Source organism: Herpailurus yagouaroundi, unplaced genomic scaffold (genome assembly GCF_014898765.1).
Source record: "Herpailurus yagouaroundi ecotype Mexico unplaced genomic scaffold, PumYag 139, whole genome shotgun sequence".
Lineage (NCBI taxonomy): Eukaryota > Metazoa > Chordata > Mammalia > Carnivora > Felidae > Herpailurus > Herpailurus yagouaroundi.
This window is the reverse complement of record NW_024412394.1, coordinates 76,334,488-76,342,772: the sequence shown is the minus strand read 5'-3', so window position 1 is coordinate 76,342,772 and position 8,285 is coordinate 76,334,488.

The window sequence follows — 8,285 nt, the reverse complement described above, 5'->3', positions numbered from 1 at the left end:
AAGAAAGCAAGAAAGCAAGAAAGCAAGAAAGCAAGAAAGCAAGAAAGAAAGAAAGAAAAGCATCTGAATCAGAAATGAAGATGTCAAGTTTTGATGACATAATCTTATATATAGAAAATCTGGGGTGCCTGGGTAGTTCAGTTGGTTAAGCATCTGACTTTGGCTCAGGTCATCATCTCATGGTTTGTGAGTTCGAGCCCTGCATCAGGCTCTGCACTGATAGTGCAGGGCCTGCCTGGGATTCTCTCTCTCCCTCACTCTGTGCCCCTCCCCCACTCATTCATGTATTTTCTCTCTCTCTCTCTCTCTCTCTCTCTCTGTCTCACAAAATAAATAAATAAATAACTTTTAAAAACTTAAAAAAAAAGAAAATCCTAAAGGCCCAACCAAAAAACTGTTTGTACTAACAAATCCATTTAAGTTGCAGGATACAAAATCAGCATACAAATAGCAGTTGTGGTTTTATACCCTAAACAACAAATTACCCAAAAATGAAATAAAGAAAACAATCCCATTTACAATATCATCAAGAACAATAAAACACCTAGAAATAAATTTAACCACAGATGTAAAAGATCTGTACACTGAAAATAATAATACCTTGATGAAAGAAATTAAAGAATACAGAAATAAATGGAAATATATCCCATATTTATGATTTGGAAAAATTAATATTGTTAAAAGGTACATATTATTCAAAGCAATCTATAGATCCCATGCAATCCCTACCAATATTCCAAGAATATTTTTTACAGAAATAGAAAAAAAATCTTAAACACATATGGAGTCAGAAAAGACTAAACAGCCAGCCAAAGGAATCCTGAGAAAGAACAACACGGGCAGCATCACATTACTGATTTCAAACTCTTACAAAGCCATAGTAATTAAAACAATATGGTATTTGTATAAAAACAGAAACATAGACCAATGAAACAGAATAGAAGGTCCAGAAATGAGCCCATGCATGTATTATTAACTAATATTTGACAAGGGAACCAAAAATTCTCAATGGAGAAGATGATGTCTTCAATAAATGGTGCTAGAAAAACTGCATATTCACATGCAAAAGAATTAAACTAAATTCCTACCTTATATCATTCACAAAAATTAACTCAAAATGGGTTAAAGACTTAAATATAAGACTGAAACCATAGACTTCCTAGAAGAAAACACAGGGGAAAAGTTCCTTGACATTGGTGTTCACAGTGCATATGGATATCATACAAGCAACAAAAGCAAAAATAAGCAAGCGTTATGATATCAAAGTAAAGAAGTTCCTATTAAACTGAAGAAACTATCAACAAAATGAAAAGGTAACCTATGGAGTGAGAAAAAATATTTAAAAACCATATATATCTGATAAGGGTTAATATTCAAAATATACAAGGAACTCATATAACTCAATAGCAAAACAAATAATCCAATTAAAAATGGGCAAAGACCTGAAGTGGTCAACAGTACATGGAAAGGTGCTCAACATCACTAGTCATTAAGGAAATACAAATCAAAACCACAGAGATATCACCTCATACATGTTAGACTGGCTGTTATAAAAAGACAAGTGATAACAAATGCTGGTGAGGATGTGGAGAAAGGGAACCTTCGTGCATTGTTGGTGGGAATGTAAATTGGTGCAGCCACTGTGGAGAATAGCATGGAGTTTTCTCAGAAAAATTAAAAATAGAACTACCATATGATCCAGTAATCCCACTTCTTGGTATATATCCCAAGGAAATGAAATCACTATCTTGAAGAAATAGATGTATCTCCATGTTCCCTGCAGATTTATTTACAGTAGTTAAGATACAGAAACAACCTAAGTGTCCATCAGTGGATGAATGGATAAAGAAAAAATATATATATATATAATGGAATATTATTCAGCCATAAAAACTAAGGAAATCCTGCCATTTGTAAGAAAATAGTTGAATCTTGAGAGCATTTTGCAAAGTGAATTAAGTCAGACAGAGAAAGGCAAATACTAAAGAATCTTACTTATATATGGAGTCTAAAAAACAAACAAACAAACAAACTCACAAAAACAGAGCAGACTGATGCTTGCCAGGGGAAGGAGGTGAGAGGTTGGGGAAAGAGTGAAGATGATCAAAGGGCACAAATTTCCAATTATAAGATAAATAAGTCCTGGAGATGTAGTGTACAGCATGGTGACTATAATTAACAATACAATATTTTATATTGGAAAATTGCTAAAAATAGATTTTTAAGGTTCTGACCATACATAAAAGTATATAACTATGTAGTGGTGGCTGTGTTAACTAATCTTTTTGTGGTAATCATTTAACAGTATATACATATATAAAATCACTATGTTATGCACTTTAAACTTATGCCATGTGATACGTCAATTATATACCAATAAATCTAATGAGAATAAAAATCCTCATTTTCAAATATATGGCATAATGCATTATTACTGGGGAAAAGAATTAACCTTTCTCCCTCTTTTTTAATTATTTTTTTCTCCATTTCTTTTAAAAAATATTTTTTCCTGCTTCAGGAAATCACAGATATCATTCCTTGGAAGTAGATTTTCCCTGAATCTTTTCTAACAAATAAAGTGGAAATATAATATTTGCACTGCCTCCTAGTTTTGTCCTGCTCCTCTTATATAATTGAAAGGGCAAAGTCTGCATGCTGGGATGGAAGATATACCACCACTGCTCTCACTTTTACATAAGATAAGGTGTTTTTGGTTGTGAGTTACAAAAATCCCAAATTGACTTAAATAATAGAAACTCATCAATTCATATATCAGAAAGTCCTGAAACAGTAAACAGGTTTCAGAAGATTGATATAGCTACCCATGAATGTCATGAAGGACCCAGCTTCTTTTCATCTCTCCACTTCCCAATATATGATCAGTGTCTTGGCCTCATTCTCAGACTGGTGACTAGATGGCTGTAGCAGTTTCAGCATCACATACAGACACAGCAAGGTCGAGAGGCGGAAAGGGGGCTGTGTTTAGCACAGGCAACCTCACCCAGAAACTCTTGCCCATCCTCTTCATGGGTATCAGGTCCCTGGACCACATACTCATAAACCAGTTCCTGGCAGGAGAATAGGGATATCATAACTGACTCAGACCAATTAGCACTGACCCCTGTGCTGAGGATTACTCCAGAACCACATGTGGAATAGATGAATATCTAAACAAAACTGAGGTCCTGTTGAGAGAGAAGAGGCGAATGGATCTTTTATAGCAACCCAAGAACTGCTATGTCCTCTTCCCAATATTTCCTGGCAGATGTGTTGATTTAAGCCTGCTTTTAGAGCTCATATTTGTTTTCTCTGACTTTGTTAAATCATGCTTTTCTCCAGGGTAGTAGCTCTCTGCTTTCCTGTTACATACTGGAGTTCAATTTTGCTATAGTTCCTTTTGCTTTGTAAACCTGACTCCAAATAGAGATTATTTTAGGCATAGGCCTTCCTTCTTGTGCCTTCTGGGTCTTTGATAATTTCTTGGGTAATTTTTCCCCTTCACCTTAGCTCAAAAAAAAGTACCTACCCTATGGAGCCAACTCTTTTTAACCTCTCACAGATGAGACCCACCCCCTCTGTGTTCTGTCTTCCACAAAGTCCACTACTATGATCAGAATTGATAGATAAAGACGCATTGGACATTTCCAATCTGGGGTGAGAGAGGTGTTCTGGATGTTCAACAGTGAAACATAAAACCCTTTGTTGTTACATGCTTTCCGAAACCACTATATATACCTTCTTAAATTTGTATACTTTCTTGACATTGCCTTAGACATTCAATGTAGGCAAGCCACAGTCATGTTGAGAACAGAAATGGCTCTGTTGCCTATGAAGTCTACTCATCCTCAACAATTATCACCCCAGAAATTCTCTCCCCACCTTGTCAATAATACTTGGGGGAATTAAGAGTTCCACTAACTGTTGGTCTACAGCAAATCCTAAGTGACTGGTACCTTATGTTTATAATCAAATTCACTCTTTTCATGAACATGACACTCTTGATCTCCTGAAGTGGGAAGGACAATGATGCGCAGCTTCCTTCCTGTGCCCTGACACCCAATCCATGTTAGACTCTGGTTCAGTTTCTTGCTAGTATTGCTGTATTTATAACGGATTCATACCATTTATTCTTTTTTAATTTGCATTTATTTTTTTAATTTTAATTCCAGTATAATTAACACACAGTGTTATACTAGTCTTAGCTGTACAACATAGTGATTCAACAATTCCATATATTACTCAGTGCTCATCAGCATAAATGTACTCTTAACCCCCTTCACCTATTTCCCCTAGCCCCCCAACCACCTCCTCTCTGGCAACCACCAATCTGTTCTCTTATAGTTAAGAGTCTTTTTTCATGTTTGTCTCTTTTTCCTTTGTTCATTTGTTTTGTTTATAAATTCCACATATGAGTGAAATCATATGGTATTTGTCTTTCTCTGACTGACTTATATCATTTAGCATTATACCCTCTAGATCCATCCAGGTCATTGATTTCATTCTTTCTTATGGCTGAGTAGTATTCTATCGTGTGTGTGTGTGTGTGTGTGTGTGTGTGTGTGCGTGTACATCACATCTTCTTTATCCATTCATCTGCCTGTGGGCACTTGTGTTGCTTCCATTCATACCCTTTATTCTTTAACTTCATTTGTATCTTTATGGTGGTTCCTTGTCTTCTATTATGTATTCTGGGTACACCAGCTAGGGATATGAGTAAGAGAGAGTCACATAAAGAATGTTAAAATGATTTTTACTTAATGTTTAAGCATTATTAGTATAGTACATCTTATGCTTATGTTCAAGAAATTCTGTGCTATTATAGGAAACAAGTGAGTATCGTGGGAAAAGCACCAAGGTTAGAATGGAGAGAGCCACGTTTGAGTATCAGCAACTTACTTGATGGCCCTATGGGGTAATACTTAACTTATCTTAGCCACAGTTCTTTTACAGTAAAGTGAAGCTAATAATATTCATTTCAAGAGCTATTTTGAGGTTAAAAGAAATAATTGGAAGTGTATTGTGAGAAACATGAGACATTATAGAATATTACTATTATGATGGAGCCTACAAAAACATAATATAGAAAAGTACTTTTAATGTTTTAAGAAAACTAAAACAGTCAATACAGAGAGAAAAAAAAGCTAAATTATCATATGGTTTTTGAGACAAAAATATGCAACTCTGACATCAATGCTCTGCTCAGATCTCCTCATCTCATTCTGGAGGTCAGCTTCATTTGGGTAGAAAATTTGCTTACCTCCAATGACTACCTTAACTTTAAAGATTTCTCTGCTTGAAGGGTTCTGGGGAGTAAACGCCTTGGGAGCTAACTTCAACCCATAGAGTAGTGCCCGCTTACCCAAAGTTTAACTTTCAATGGTTTCAGTTACCTGCAGTCAACCCCAGTAAAACAGATAATCCATTATCACAATAAGAAGGGTCAGTACAGTACAATGAGATATTTTGAGAGAAAGATCATATTCACACAACTTTTATTACAGTATATTGCTATGATTATTCTGTTTTATTATTAGTTATTGTTGTTAATCTCTTACAGTGCTTAACTTATGAATTGAAATTTATCCCAGGTATGTATTTCCTATGTATAGGAAAAGATATAGTGTATCTAGGGTTTGGTGCTATTCTTGATTTCAGGAATCCACCGGCAGTCTTGGAATGTGTCCCCTACAGCTAAAAAGGGAGCCACTGTAATGGGTGAATATTGATGGGTAAATACTCCTGCTTCTTTGTCTTTTGTTGGGAGCATTTCAGATGTGTTTTTGATTTCTTCCAAATTTTTATTTAAATTCTAGTTAGGTAACATATAGTGTAACATTGGTTTCAGGAGTAGAATTTAGTGATTCATCACTTACATATAACACCCAGTGCTTATCATAACAACTTTTCTCCTTAATACCCATCATCCATTTAACCCATCCCCCCACCTCCTTCCCTCCATCAACCTTCATTTGTCCTCTGTATATGAGTCTCTTATGGTTTGCCTCCCTCTCTCTTCTTTTTTTCCCCTTCCCATATGTTCATCTGTTTTGTTTCCTAAATTCCACATATAAATGAAATCATATGGCATTTGTCTTTCTCTGGCTGACATTTCATTTAGCATAATACACTCTAGTTCCATCTATGCCATTGCAAATGGCAAGATTTCATTCTTTTTTATGGCTGAGTAATATTCCACTGTGTGTGTGTGTGTGTGTGTGTGTGTGTGTGTGTGTACCACCTCTTTATTTTATGTTCATTTGTTTTTGAGAGAGCATGAGTGGGGGAAAGGGCAAAGAGAGATGGAGACACAGAATCCGAAGTAGCGAAGCAGGCTCCAGGTTCTAAGCTGGAGCTTACCAGAGCCCGATGCAGGGCTTGAACTCATGAGCTGTGAGATCATGACCTGAGCCAAAGTCAGATGCTTAACTGACTGAGACACCCAGGCACCCCTCACCTCTTCTTTATCCATTTATCAGATGTGTTTTACACAATCTCTCAGAAGGTCTACAGTGGTAGTGATCTAGTTGCTCATGGCAATAACCTGCCTAGTAATAATGTGCCACCTTTGGCATGTCTCCCTCCATTTCCTGTCCTGCTTCCCTTCCTCCCCTGTGCTTCTTATGACCACTTCCCAAATAAACTACTTGTACACAAATCCTTGTGGCAGATTTAACTTTGGGGTGAAACCTAAAGGAAGACATCTCAGTTATTCATTTTATTAGTTCAGTTATGTGGATATGTAAAACTTGTTTTACAGGTGTATATTGATGATGGCTCATATTTTGTTTCAGTTTTTGCTTTTCACTGTTCTTTTATAAAGATAGTGTGAGAAATTAAAGAATAAGACAGGAGGAAAAAAGAGGAAAAGAGGTTGAGAAGTGAAAGCTAAGCTCATTTACTTAAGTGAATAAACAGTTTTGAAAAAAGGAAGTAGCACTTTTCAAGTTGTGAATAAAACCAATCATGAGGCAGAGGTGAGAGAAAAAAGTGTCAAGCACTAGATGGAAAGGATAGAAAATAATGTTGTCATTGTTCTGACCCCAATATTCCTTTAGACATAACTTTTCTAAATCTGGACTCCTCTTGTTATTGCTTCATCTGGCCCCCACTCTTTGTTCTCCCTGAATTCTTCCTTCTTAACCCCATTTTTCATCCTCCAGAGTGAAACAATAAAATTTTCAAATGAGAAAAGAGAGGGAGCTTCAAGCAGGTTGGTGCCAAAATGCACTGCTTTGTTTCTAAATTCTGGACTTCAATGGGTTGTCTAGAGACCAGCCCATATTAACCAATGCCAATGACATGCTGGTACCTGAGAAGAGCAAGTTGGAGGGGGGTAAGGGGACTGAAGGAGGAAGGGAAGAGATAGACATGTACCCAAACATTTACCCAGTGTGCTATCACTCCCATACTGAATCTCAGCCTTGCAAAGAATATCAATACTAATAATACCCTTAAATATTACCTTTTTCTTTCTTCCTAGTCTTCCCATTATCTGGACGGATGCACCAGAAGTTCACAAAACAGTAGAAGAATGTATAGTATTACTCCTCTAGATGTTTTAATATCTTCTCTTACAGAGACCCTCCCAGAGAATGCCATGAAAAGGAAGGCAAAATTCTATCTCCTGGGCACTCGATGTTGGAGCCAGAGGTGAGGACTGAACAACTGGTAATTTGTTTAGATCTTTTCCCCCAGTAATTTGACACACATAAAACACACATATATACCTGACAGGAAATCACAATCACACAAATCTTATTGCTAGGATCTTTCCTAACTTTAGCACTAACTTAATAATGTAGATTGTTTCTTTTCTCACTCACTGCCTGTGAGGAGATAAAAGTTATTCTGGTAAGAATGGATAGGGTCTATAATTTAGGGTTCTTAACAAGGAGGAGATGGGGACATTTAATTAAAGGACACTAGGAGACCATTCACTGGTATATGGGATTGGCTTTGGTGATGAAGCAGATGCTCTTGTTAACCTGTGCTGCCTCCACTTAGCCCACCTTTGCTTTCTGTTACAGCTGTAGTGTGCTTTCCCATGCATATTGACAGAGTCCCATCATCTCATCCCTCTGACTTTCTTTCTAAGTCTTTCTCTTAAGCAGTGGGAGCCTCTATAGCTGTGTGCAGGGCAAGCCCAAAGTGTAGGGAAGAAAGGCCTACAGGCATGCCTCGAACAATGGAGTGTGGAAGCCAGGGTATTAGTTTTTAGCTTCCCATTCTTTGGAGGGGCAATTCTGAGGTATATCCTACATGGTTCCTCAGAGGATCCTCAGAAG